Here is a 13,665-nt window from a genome sequence, read left to right as displayed (position 1 = left end):
TACATGAACTGAACTTTAGAATTTTAAAACTAATCATAGTGTCTTTATCATTTAAGAATAATTTAATTAATTTAAGTCTAATGTAATTTGATCTTGATTGGAATGTAGATGGGAAAATCGATCAATTCTTAGGTCTTTAACAGTTTCTATGCCCTTTAATTCATTCAATCATTGTGCTTCATATTGCTTAGAAATAAATGGGATCAAGATATCAATGTCTGGGAGAGGAAAGATTGATAGACTGTGGATGTCCTGAGCATACTTCTCAATGTCGGTCATTTTGAGTGTAAAACATAACCAAAGAGCAAGAAAATATTGTCAGAAGTGGGATTTGAACCCACGCCTCTTTACAGAGACCAGAATTCCCATTAACTGGAAGAGTAGAATCTTGAGTCTGGTGTCTTAGACCGCTCGGCCATCCTGACAAGCACATCAGTATGTCCAAACCTGCTTCCTGTTAGGGTTTATCATTTTACTATTTATATTTTTGATTGTGATTTTGACAAATAATTTGGCCTTGTTGAAAAAGGGGTCATTAAATCAAGATCTTAGATTAATGCATTTCCTCTAAAAGCTGTTTCTTAAATAACATTATTTAGGAAAAATGGCTCAAGCTAAAGTGTTATCCTTCAAAATTACTGTTGCCACCCTTTACTAAGGTCTTCATCCTAGCAGAACAGATTAGTTTGTCTTAGAAGTAAATTGTATATCACGTTCTATGTAAAGTCTAAGAGCCTTAAAATACTTTCGATGCCAATTATTCTTGTGTTTTATGTTTAGATTACTGAATACTAAAAGAATGTTGTGCAAACAATACTTATTCTTCAAAGGAAGAGATGTACAAGAACACGAGGACATGCACTGAAACTGGAGGGAGGTAGACTTAGAGGAAATTTGAAGAAAAATTACTTCACAGAAAGGGTAGTTGATAAATAGAAAAGCCTCCCATCCGATGTTGTTGAAGCTAAACGGTGAAGCAATTTAAACACGCTTCGGATAGGCATAAGAATATCCTTAAGAGAAATGTAAGGAGCAAATAGGGTTGAAGTTGATTAAAGGATACATGAAAAGGAGCAGACTACATGGGCCAAGTGGTTTTTATCTGCCATCAAATTCTGTTTCTATGTAATACATTATTTCAATAGTCAATTTCTACATGAACTGAACTTTAGAATTTTAAAACTAATCATAGTGTCTTTATCATTTAAGAATAATTTAATTAATTTAAGTCTAATGTAATTTGATCTTGATTGGAATGTAGATGGGAAAATCGATCAATTCTTAGGTCTTTAAAAGTTTCTATGCCCTTTAATTCATTCAATCATTGTGCTTCATATTGCTTAGAAATAAATGGGATCAAGATATCAATGTCTGGGAGAGGAAAGATTGAAAGACTGTGGATGTCCTGAGCATACTTCTCAATGTCAGTCATTTTGAGTGTAAAACATAACCAAAGAGCAAAAATATATTGTCAGAAGAGGGATTTGAACCTACGCCTCTTTACAGAGGCCAGAATTCCCATTAACTGGAAGAGTAGAATCTTGAGTCTGGTGTCTTAGACCGCTCGGCCATCCTGACAAGCACATCAGTATGTCCAAACCTGCTTCCTGTTAGGGTTTATCATTTTACTATTTATATTTTTGATTGTGATTTTGACAAATAATTTGGCCTTGTTGAAAAAGGGGTCAGTAAATCAAGATCTTAGATTAATGCATTTCCTCTAAAAGCTGTTTCTTAAATAACATTATTTAGGAAAAATGGCTCAAGCTAAAGTGTTATCCTTCAAAATTACTGTTGCCACCCTTTACTAAGGTCTTCATCCTAGCAGAACAGATTAGTTTGTCTTAGAAGTAAATTGTATATCACGTTCTATGTAAAGTCTAAGAGCCTTAAAATACTTTCGATTCCAATTATTCTTGTGTTTTATGTTTAGATTACTGAATACTAAAAGAATGTTGTGCAAACAATACTTATTCTTCAAAGGAAGAGATGTACAAGAACACGAGGACATGCACTGAAACTGGAGGGAGGTAGACTTAGAGGAAATTTGAAGAAAAATTACTTCACAGAAAGGGTAGTTGATAAATAGAAAAGCCTCCCATCCGATGTTGTTGAAGCTAAATGGTGAAACAATTTAAACACGCTTGGGATAGGCATAAGAATATCCTTAAGAGAAATGTAAGGAGCAAATAGGATTGAAGTTGCCAAAAGGATACATGAAAAGGAGCAGACTACGTGGGCCAAGTGGTTCTTATCTGCCATCAAATTCTGTTTCTATGTAAAACATTATTTCAACAGTCAATTTCTACATGAACTGAACTTTAGAATTTTAAAACTTATCATAGTGTCTTTATCATTTAAGAATAATTTAATTAATTTAAGTCTAATGTAATTTGATCTTGATTGGAATGTAGATGGGAAAATCGATCAATTCTTAGGTCTTTAACAGTTTCTATGCCCTTTAATTCATTCAATCATTGTGCTTCATATTGCTTAGAAATAAATGGGATCAAGATATCAATGTCTGGGAGAGGAAAGATTGAAAGACTGTGGATGTCCTGAGCATACTTGTCAATGTCGGTCATTTTGAGTGTAAAACATAACCAAAGAGCAAGAAAATATTGTCAGAAGTGGGATTTGAACCCACGCCTCTTTACAGAGACCAGAATTCCCATTAACTGGAAGAGTAGAATCTTGAGTCTGGCGCCTTAGACCGCTCGGCCATCCTGACATGCACATCAGTATGTCCAAACCTGCTTCCTGTTAGGGTTTATCATTTTACTATTTATATTTTTGATTGTGATTTTGACAAATAATTTGGCCTTGTTGAAAAAGGGGTCATTAAATCAAGATCTTAGATTAATGCATTTCCTCTAAAAGCTGTTTCTTAAATAACATTATTTAGGAAAAATGGCTCAAGCTAAAGTGTTATCCTTCAAAATTACTGTTGCCACCCTTTACTAAGGTCTTCATCCTAGCAGAACAGATTAGTTTGTCTTAGAAGTAAATTGTATATCACATTATATGTAAAGTCTAAGAGCCTTAAAATACTTTCGATGCCAATTATTCTTGTGTTTTATGTTTAGATTACTGAATACTAAAAGAATGTTGTGCAAACAATACTTATTCTTCAAAGGAAGAGATGTACAAGAACACGAGGACATGCACTGAAACTGGAGGGAGGTAGACTTAGAGGAAATTTGAAGAAAAATTACTTCACAGAAAGGGTAGTTGATAAATAGAAAAGCCTCCCATCCGATGTTGTTGAAGCTAAATGGTGAAACAATTTAAACACGCTTGGGATAGGCATAAGAATATCCTTAAGAGAAATGTAAGGAGCAAATAGGATTGAAGTTGCCTAAAGGATACATGAAAAGGAGCAGACTACATGGGCCAAGTGGTTCTTATCTGCCATCAAATTCTGTTTCTATGTAAAACATTATTTCAACAGTCAATTTCTACATGAACTGAACTTTAGAATTTTAAAACTAATCATAGTGTCTTTATCATTTAAGAATAATTTAATTAATTTAAGTCTAATGTAATTTGATCTTGATTGGAATGTAGATGGGAAAATCGATCAATTCTTAGGTCTTTAACAGTTTCTATGCCCTTTAATTCATTCAATCATTGTGCTTCATATTGCTTAGAAATAAATGGGATCAAGATATCAATGTCTGGGAGAGGAAAGATTGATAGACTGTGGATGTCCTGAGCATACTTCTCAATGTCGGTCATTTTGAGTGTAAAACATAACCAAAGAGCAAGAAAATATTGTCAGAAGTGGGATTTGAACCCACGCCTCTTTACAGAGACCAGAATTCCCATTAACTGGAAGAGTAGAATCTTGAGTCTGGCGCCTTAGACCGCTCAGCCATCCTGACATTCACATCAGTATGTCCAAACCTGCTTCCTGTTAGGGTTTATCATTTTACTATTTATATTTTTGATTGTGATTTTGACAAATAATTTGGCCTTGTTGAAAATGGGGTCATTAAATCAAGATCTTAGATTAATGCATTTCTTCTAAAAGCTGTTTCTTAAATAACATTATTTAGGAAAAATGGCTCAAGCTAAAGTGTTATCCTTCAAAATTACTGTTGCCACCCTTTACTAAGGTCTTCATCCTAGCAGAACAGATTAGTTTGTCTTAGAAGTAAATTGTATATCACGTTATATGTAAAGTCTAAGAGCCTTAAAATACTTTCAATGCCAATTATTCTTGTGTTTTATGTTTAGATTACTGAATACTAAAAGAATGTTGTGCAAACAATACTTATTCTTCAAAGGAAGAGATGTACAAGAACACGAGGACATGCACTGAAACTGGAGGGAGGTAGACTTAGAGGAAATTTGAAGAAAAATTACTTCACAGAAAGGGTAGTTGATAAATAGAAAAGCCTCCCATCCGATGTTGTTGAAGCTAAATGGTGAAACAATTTAAACACGCTTGGGATAGGCATAAGAATATCCTTAAGAGAAATGTAAGGAGCAAATAGGATTGAAGTTGCCTAAAGGATACATGAAAAGGAGCAGACTACGTGGGCCAAGTGGTTCTTATCTGCCATCAAATTCTGTTTCTATGTAAAACATTATTTCAACAGTCAATTTCTACATGAACTGAACTTTAGAATTTTAAAACTAATCATAGTGTCTTTATCATTTAAGAATAATTTAATTAATTTAAGTCTAATGTAATTTGATCTTGATTGGAATGTAGATGGGAAAATCGATCAATTCTTAGGTCTTTAACAGTTTCTATGCCCTTTAATTCATTCAATCATTGTGCTTCATATTGCTTAGAAATAAATGGGATCAAGATATCAATGTCTGGGAGAGGAAAGATTGATAGACTGTGGATGTCCTGAGCATACTTCTCAATGTCGGTCATTTTGAGTGTAAAACATAACCAAAGAGCAAGAAAATATTGTCAGAAGTGGGATTTGAACCCACGCCTCTTTACAGAGACCAGAATTCCCATTAACTGGAAGAGTAGAATCTTGAGTCTGGTGTCTTAGACCGCTCGGCCATCCTGACAAGCACATCAGTATGTCCAAACCTGCTTCCTGTTAGGGTTTATCATTTTACTATTTATATTTTTGATTGTGATTTTGACAAATAATTTGGCCTTGTTGAAAAAGGGGTCATTAAATCAAGATCTTAGATTAATGCATTTCCTCTAAAAGCTGTTTCTTAAATAACATTATTTAGGAAAAATGGCTCAAGCTAAAGTGTTATCCTTCAAAATTACTGTTGCCACCCTTTACTAAGGTCTTCATCCTAGCAGAACAGATTAGTTTGTCTTAGAAGTAAATTGTATATCACGTTCTATGTAAAGTCTAAGAGCCTTAAAATACTTTCGATGCCAATTATTCTTGTGTTTTATGTTTAGATTACTGAATACTAAAAGAATGTTGTGCAAACAATACTTATTCTTCAAAGGAAGAGATGTACAAGAACACGAGGACATGCACTGAAACTGGAGGGAGGTAGACTTAGAGGAAATTTGAAGAAAAATTACTTCACAGAAAGGGTAGTTGATAAATAGAAAAGCCTCCCATCCGATGTTGTTGAAGCTAAACGGTGAAGCAATTTAAACACGCTTCGGATAGGCATAAGAATATCCTTAAGAGAAATGTAAGGAGCAAATAGGGTTGAAGTTGATTAAAGGATACATGAAAAGGAGCAGACTACATGGGCCAAGTGGTTTTTATCTGCCATCAAATTCTGTTTCTATGTAATACATTATTTCAATAGTCAATTTCTACATGAACTGAACTTTAGAATTTTAAAACTAATCATAGTGTCTTTATCATTTAAGAATAATTTAATTAATTTAAGTCTAATGTAATTTGATCTTGATTGGAATGTAGATGGGAAAATCGATCAATTCTTAGGTCTTTAAAAGTTTCTATGCCCTTTAATTCATTCAATCATTGTGCTTCATATTGCTTAGAAATAAATGGGATCAAGATATCAATGTCTGGGAGAGGAAAGATTGAAAGACTGTGGATGTCCTGAGCATACTTCTCAATGTCAGTCATTTTGAGTGTAAAACATAACCAAAGAGCAAAAATATATTGTCAGAAGAGGGATTTGAACCTACGCCTCTTTACAGAGACCAGAATTCCCATTAACTGGAAGAGTAGAATCTTGAGTCTGGCGCCTTAGACCGCTCGGCCATCCTGACAAGCACATCAGTATGTCTAAACCTGCTTCCTGTTAGGGTTTATCATTTTACTATTTATATTTTTGATTGTGATTTTGACAAATAATTTGGCCTTGTTGAAAAAGGGGTCATTAAATCAAGATCTTAGATTAATGCATTTCCTCTAAAAGCCGTTTCTTAAATAACATTATTTAGGAAAAATGGCTCAAGCTAAAGTGTTATCCTTCAAAATTACTGTTGCCACCCTTTACTAAGGTCTTCATCCTAGCAGAACCGATTAGTTTGTCTTAGAAGTAAATTGTATATCACGTTATATGTAAAGTCAAAGAGCCTTAAAATACTTTCGATGCCAATTATTCTTGTGTTTTATGTTTAGATTACTGAATACTAAAAGAATGTTGTGCAAACAATACTTATTCTTCAAAGGAAGAGATGTACAAGAACACGAGGACATGCACTGAAACTGGAGGGAGGTAGACTTAGAGGAAATTTGAAGAAAAATTACTTCACAGAAAGGGTAGTTTATAAATAGAAAAGCCTCCCATCCGATGTTGTTGAAGCTAAATGGTGAAACAATTTAAACACGCTTGGGATAGGCATAAGAATATCCATAAGAGAAATGTAAGGAGCAAATAGGATTGAAGTTGCCTAAAGGATACATGAAAAGGAGCAGACTACGTGGGCCAAGTGGTTCTTATCTGCCATCAAATTCTGTTTCTATGTAAAACATTATTTCAACAGTCAATTTCTACATGAACTGAACTTTAGAATTTTAAAACTAATCATAGTGTCTTTATCATTTAAGAATAATTTAATTAATTTAAGTCTAATGTAATTTGATCTTGATTGGAATGTAGATGGGAAAATCGATCAATTCTTAGGTCTTTAACAGTTTCTATGCCCTTTAATTCATTCAATCATTGTGCTTCATATTGCTTAGAAATAAATGGGATCAAGATATCAATGTCTGGGAGAGGAAAGATTGAAAGACTGTGGATGTCCTGAGCATACTTCTCAATGTCAGTCATTTTGAGTGTAAAACATAACCAAAGAGCAAAAATATATTGTCAGAAGTGGGATTTGAACCTACGCCTCTTTACAGAGGCCAGAATTCCCATTAACTGGAAGAGTAGAATCTTGAGTCTGGTGTCTTAGACCGCTCGGCCATCCTGACAAGCACATCAGTATGTCCAAACCTGCTTCCTGTTAGGGTTTATCATTTTACTATTTATATTTTTGATTGTGATTTTGACAAATAATTTGGCCTTGTTGAAAAAGGGGTCAGTAAATCAAGATCTTAGATTAATGCATTTCCTCTAAAAGCGGTTTCTTAAATAACATTATTTAGGAAAAATGGCTCAAGCTAAAGTGTTATCCTTCAAAATTACTGTTGCCACCCTTTACTAAGGTCTTCATCCTAGCAGAACAGATTAGTTTGTCTTAGAAGTAAATTGTATATCACGTTCTATGTAAAGTCTAAGAGCCTTAAAATACTTTCGATTCCAATTATTCTTGTGTTTTATGTTTAGATTACTGAATACTAAAAGAATGTTGTGCAAACAATACTTATTCTTCAAAGGAAGAGATGTACAAGAACACGAGGACATGCACTGAAACTGGAGGGAGGTAGACTTAGAGGAAATTTGAAGAAAAATTACTTCACAGAAAGGGTAGTTGATAAATAGAAAAGCCTCCCATCCGATGTTGTTGAAGCTAAATGGTGAAACAATTTAAACACGCTTGGGATAGGCATAAGAATATCCTTAAGAGAAATGTAAGGAGCAAATAGGATTGAAGTTGCCAAAAGGATACATGAAAAGGAGCAGACTACGTGGGCCAAGTGGTTCTTATCTGCCATCAAATTCTGTTTCTATGTAAAACATTATTTCAACAGTCAATTTCTACATGAACTGAACTTTAGAATTTTAAAACTTATCATAGTGTCTTTATCATTTAAGAATAATTTAATTAATTTAAGTCTAATGTAATTTGATCTTGATTGGAATGTAGATGGGAAAATCGATCAATTCTTAGGTCTTTAACAGTTTCTATGCCCTTTAATTCATTCAATCATTGTGCTTCATATTGCTTAGAAATAAATGGGATCAAGATATCAATGTCTGGGAGAGGAAAGATTGAAAGACTGTGGATGTCCTGAGCATACTTCTCAATGTCGGTCATTTTGAGTGTAAAACATAACCAAAGAGCAAGAAAATATTGTCAGAAGTGGGATTTGAACCCACGCCTCTTTACAGAGACCAGAATTCCCATTAACTGGAAGAGTAGAATCTTGAGTCTGGCGCCTTAGACCGCTCGGCCATCCTGACATGCACATCAGTATGTCCAAACCTGCTTCCTGTTAGGGTTTATCATTTTACTATTTATATTTTTGATTGTGATTTTGACAAATAATTTGGCCTTGTTGAAAAAGGGGTCATTAAATCAAGATCTTAGATTAATGCATTTCCTCTAAAAGCTGTTTCTTAAATAACATTATTTAGGAAAAATGGCTCAAGCTAAAGTGTTATCCTTCAAAATTACTGTTGCCACCCTTTACTAAGGTCTTCATCCTAGCAGAACAGATTAGTTTGTCTTAGAAGTAAATTGTATATCACATTATATGTAAAGTCTAAGAGCCTTAAAATACTTTCGATGCCAATTATTCTTGTGTTTTATGTTTAGATTACTGAATACTAAAAGAATGTTGTGCAAACAATACTTATTCTTCAAAGGAAGAGATGTACAAGAACACGAGGACATGCACTGAAACTGGAGGGAGGTAGACTTAGAGGAAATTTGAAGAAAAATTACTTCACAGAAAGGGTAGTTGATAAATAGAAAAGCCTCCCATCCGATGTTGTTGAAGCTAAATGGTGAAACAATTTAAACACGCTTGGGATAGGCATAAGAATATCCTTAAGAGAAATGTAAGGAGCAAATAGGGTTGAAGTTGCCTAAAGGATACATGAAAAGGAGCAGACTACATGGGCCAAGTGGTTCTTATCTGCCATCAAATTCTGTTTCTATGTAATACATTATTTCAATAGCCAATTTCTACATGAACTGAACTTTAGAATTTTAAAACTAATCATAGTGTCTTTATCATTTAAGAATAATTTAATTAATTAAGTCTAATGTAGTTTGATCTTGATTGGAATATAGATGGGAAAATCGATCAATTCTTAGGTCTTTAAAAGTGTCTATGCCCTTTAATTCATTCAATCATTGTGCTTCATATTGCTTAGAAATAAATGGGATCAAGATATCAATGTCTGGGAGAGGAAAGATTGAAAGACTGTGGATGTCCTGAGCATACTTCTCAATGTCAGTCATTTTGAGTGTAAAACATAACCAAAGAGCAAAAATATATTGTCAGAAGTGGGATTTGAACCTACGCCTCTTTACAGAGACCAGAATTCCCATTAACTGGAAGAGTAGAATCTTGAGTCTGGTGTCTTAGACCGCTCGGCCATCCTGACAAGCACATCAGTATGTCCAAACCTGCTTCCTGTTAGGGTTTATCATTTTACTATTTATATTTTTGATTGTGATTTTGACAAATAATTTGGCCTTGTTGAAAAAGGGGTCATTAAATCAAGATCTTAGATTAATGCATTTCCTCTAAAAGCTGTTTCTTAAATAACATTATTTAGGAAAAATGGCTCAAGCTAAAGTGTTATCCTTCAAAATTACTGTTGCCACCCTTTACTAAGGTCTTCATCCTAGCAGAACAGATTAGTTTGTCTTAGAAGTAAATTGTATATCACGTTCTATGTAAAGTCTAAGAGCCTTAAAATACTTTCGATGCCAATTATTCTTGTGTTTTATGTTTAGATTACTGAATACTAAAAGAATGTTGTGCAAACAATACTTATTCTTCAAAGGAAGAGATGTACAAGAACACGAGGACATGCACTGAAACTGGAGGGAGGTAGACTTAGAGGAAATTTGAAGAAAAATTACTTCACAGAAAGGGTAGTTGATAAATAGAAAAGCCTCCCATCCGATGTTGTTGAAGCTAAATGGTGAAACAATTTAAACACGCTTCGGATAGGCATAAGAATATCCTTAAGAGAAATGTAAGGAGCAAATAGGGTTGAAGTTGCCTAAAGGATACATGAAAAGGAGCAGACTACATGGGCCAAGTGGTTCTTATCTGCCATCAAATTCTGTTTCTATGTAATACATTATTTCAATAGCCAATTTCTACATGAACTGAACTTTAGAATTTTAAAACTAATCATAGTGCCTTTATCATTTAAGAATAATTTAATTAATTTAAGTCTAATGTAATTTGATCTTGATTGGAATGTAGATGGGACAATCGATCAATTCTTAGGTCTTTAAAAGTTTACATGCCCTTTAAATCAATCAATCATTGTGCTTCATATTGCTTAGAAATAAATGGGATCAAGATATCAATGTCTGGGAGAGGAAAGATTGAAAGACTGTGGATGTCCTGAGCATACTTCTCAATGTCGGTCATTTTGAGTGTAAAACATAACCAAAGAGCAAGAAAATATTGTCAGAAGTGGGATTTGAACCCACGCCTCTTTACAGAGACCAGAATTCCCATTAACTGGAAGAGTAGAATCTTGAGTCTGACGCCTTAGACCGCTCGGCCATCCTGACATGCACATCAGTATGCCCAAACCTGCTTCCTGTTAGGGTTTATCATTTTACTATTTATATTTTTGAATGTGATTTTGACAAATAATTTGGCCTTGTTGAAAATGGGGTCATTAAATCAAGATCTTAGATTAATGCATTTCCTCTAAAAGCTGTTTCTTAAATAACATTATTTAGGAAAAATGGCTCAAGCTAAAGTGTTATCCTTCAAAATTACTGTTGCCACCCTTTACTAAGGTCTTCATCCTAGCAGAACAGATTAGTTTGTCTTAGAAGTAAATTGTATATCACGTTATATGTAAAGTCTAAGAGCCTTAAAATACTTTCAATGCCAATTATTCTTGTGTTTTATGTTTAGATTACTGAATACTAAAAGAATGTTGTGCAAACAATACTTATTCTTCAAAGGAAGAGATGTACAAGAACACGAGGACATGCACTGAAACTGGAGGGAGGTAGACTGAGAGGAAATTTGATGAAAAATTACTTCACAGAAAGGGTAGTTGATAAATAGAAAAGCCTCCCATCCGATGTTGTTGAAGCTAAATGGTGAAACAATTTAAACACGCTTCGGATAGGCATAAGAATATCCTTAAGAGAAATGTAAGGAGCAAATAGGGTTGAAGTTGCCTAAAGGATACATGAAAAGGAGCAGACTACATGGGCCAAGTGGTTCTTATCTGCCATCAAATTCTGTTTCTATGTAATACATTATTTCAATAGCCAATTTCTACATGAACTGAACTTTAGAATTTTAAAACTAATCATAGTGTCTTTATCATTTAAGAATAATTTAATTAATTAAGTCTAATGTAGTTTGATCTTGATTGGAATATAGATGGGAAAATCGATCAATTCTTAGGTCTTTAAAAGTGTCTATGCCCTTTAATTCATTCAATCATTGTGCTTCATATTGCTTAGAAATAAATGGGATCAAGATATCAATGTCTGGGAGAGGAAAGATTGAAAGACTGTGGATGTCCTGAGCATACTTCTCAATGTCAGTCATTTTGAGTGTAAAACATAACCAAAGAGCAAAAATATATTGTCAGAAGTGGGATTTGAACCTACGCCTCTTTACAGAGACCAGAATTCCCATTAACTGGAAGAGTAGAATCTTGAGTCTGGTGTCTTAGACCGCTCGGCCATCCTGACAAGCACATCAGTATGTCCAAACCTGCTTCCTGTTAGGGTTTATCATTTTACTATTTATATTTTTGATTGTGATTTTGACAAATAATTTGGCCTTGTTGAAAAAGGGGTCATTAAATCAAGATCTTAGATTAATGCATTTCCTCTAAAAGCTGTTTCTTAAATAACATTATTTAGGAAAAATGGCTCAAGCTAAAGTGTTATCCTTCAAAATTACTGTTGCCACCCTTTACTAAGGTCTTCATCCTAGCAGAACAGATTAGTTTGTCTTAGAAGTAAATTGTATATCACGTTCTATGTAAAGTCTAAGAGCCTTAAAATACTTTCGATGCCAATTATTCTTGTGTTTTATGTTTAGATTACTGAATACTAAAAGAATGTTGTGCAAACAATACTTATTCTTCAAAGGAAGAGATGTACAAGAACACGAGGACATGCACTGAAACTGGAGGGAGGTAGACTTAGAGGAAATTTGAAGAAAAATTACTTCACAGAAAGGGTAGTTGATAAATAGAAAAGCCTCCCATCCGATGTTGTTGAAGCTAAACGGTGAAGCAATTTAAACACGCTTCGGATAGGCATAAGAATATCCTTAAGAGAAATGTAAGGAGCAAATAGGGTTGAAGTTGATTAAAGGATACATGAAAAGGAGCAGACTACATGGGCCAAGTGGTTTTTATCTGCCATCAAATTCTGTTTCTATGTAATACATTATTTCAATAGTCAATTTCTACATGAACTGAACTTTAGAATTTTAAAACTAATCATAGTGTCTTTATCATTTAAGAATAATTTAATTAATTTAAGTCTAATGTAATTTGATCTTGATTGGAATGTAGATGGGAAAATCGATCAATTCTTAGGTCTTTAAAAGTTTCTATGCCCTTTAATTCATTCAATCATTGTGCTTCATATTGCTTAGAAATAAATGGGATCAAGATATCAATGTCTGGGAGAGGAAAGATTGAAAGACTGTGGATGTCCTGAGCATACTTCTCAATGTCAGTCATTTTGAGTGTAAAACATAACCAAAGAGCAAAAATATATTGTCAGAAGAGGGATTTGAACCTACGCCTCTTTACAGAGACCAGAATTCCCATTAACTGGAAGAGTAGAATCTTGAGTCTGGCGCCTTAGACCGCTCGGCCATCCTGACAAGCACATCAGTATGTCTAAACCTGCTTCCTGTTAGGGTTTATCATTTTACTATTTATATTTTTGATTGTGATTTTGACAAATAATTTGGCCTTGTTGAAAAAGGGGTCATTAAATCAAGATCTTAGATTAATGCATTTCCTCTAAAAGCCGTTTCTTAAATAACATTATTTAGGAAAAATGGCTCAAGCTAAAGTGTTATCCTTCAAAATTACTGTTGCCACCCTTTACTAAGGTCTTCATCCTAGCAGAACCGATTAGTTTGTCTTAGAAGTAAATTGTATATCACGTTATATGTAAAGTCAAAGAGCCTTAAAATACTTTCGATGCCAATTATTCTTGTGTTTTATGTTTAGATTACTGAATACTAAAAGAATGTTGTGCAAACAATACTTATTCTTCAAAGGAAGAGATGTACAAGAACACGAGGACATGCACTGAAACTGGAGGGAGGTAGACTTAGAGGAAATTTGAAGAAAAATTACTTCACAGAAAGGGTAGTTTATAAATAGAAAAGCCTCCCATCCGATGTTGTTGAAGCTAAATGGTGAAACAATTTA

General features: G+C 34.0%; 6 non-coding genes across 6 annotated transcripts; all 6 read right to left on the bottom strand.

Annotated features, from left to right (window-relative positions):
• Window positions 1-316: 316 nt before the first annotated feature.
• Window positions 317-425, bottom strand: TRNAL-CAA (transfer RNA leucine (anticodon CAA)). The gene is made up of 2 exons: window positions 388-425; window positions 317-362 (listed from the first exon to the last, which is right to left on the bottom strand). It is a non-coding gene; the product is annotated as a tRNA-Leu (tRNA).
• Window positions 426-2,622: 2,197 nt separating this feature from the next.
• TRNAL-CAA (transfer RNA leucine (anticodon CAA)) lies at window positions 2,623-2,731 on the bottom strand. Its single transcript has 2 exons — window positions 2,694-2,731; window positions 2,623-2,668 (listed from the first exon to the last, which is right to left on the bottom strand). It is a non-coding gene; the product is annotated as a tRNA-Leu (tRNA).
• A 1,044-nt stretch (window positions 2,732-3,775) lies between these two features.
• Window positions 3,776-3,884, bottom strand: TRNAL-CAA (transfer RNA leucine (anticodon CAA)). The gene is made up of 2 exons: window positions 3,847-3,884; window positions 3,776-3,821 (listed from the first exon to the last, which is right to left on the bottom strand). It is a non-coding gene; the product is annotated as a tRNA-Leu (tRNA).
• A 1,044-nt stretch (window positions 3,885-4,928) lies between these two features.
• On the bottom strand, window positions 4,929-5,037 carry TRNAL-CAA (transfer RNA leucine (anticodon CAA)). The gene is made up of 2 exons: window positions 5,000-5,037; window positions 4,929-4,974 (listed from the first exon to the last, which is right to left on the bottom strand). It is a non-coding gene; the product is annotated as a tRNA-Leu (tRNA).
• Window positions 5,038-8,387: 3,350 nt separating this feature from the next.
• Window positions 8,388-8,496, bottom strand: TRNAL-CAA (transfer RNA leucine (anticodon CAA)). Its single transcript has 2 exons — window positions 8,459-8,496; window positions 8,388-8,433 (listed from the first exon to the last, which is right to left on the bottom strand). It is a non-coding gene; the product is annotated as a tRNA-Leu (tRNA).
• Window positions 8,497-10,692: 2,196 nt separating this feature from the next.
• Window positions 10,693-10,801, bottom strand: TRNAL-CAA (transfer RNA leucine (anticodon CAA)). The gene is made up of 2 exons: window positions 10,764-10,801; window positions 10,693-10,738 (listed from the first exon to the last, which is right to left on the bottom strand). It is a non-coding gene; the product is annotated as a tRNA-Leu (tRNA).
• Between the last annotated feature and the right edge of the window lie 2,864 nt (window positions 10,802-13,665).

Source organism: Taudactylus pleione, unplaced genomic scaffold (genome assembly GCF_031769625.1).
Source record: "Taudactylus pleione unplaced genomic scaffold, aTauple2 ptg000612l, whole genome shotgun sequence".
NCBI lineage: Eukaryota > Metazoa > Chordata > Amphibia > Anura > Myobatrachidae > Taudactylus > Taudactylus pleione.
Note: the sequence above shows the minus strand (reverse complement) of the source record. Positions and strands in the feature narration are given on the sequence as shown.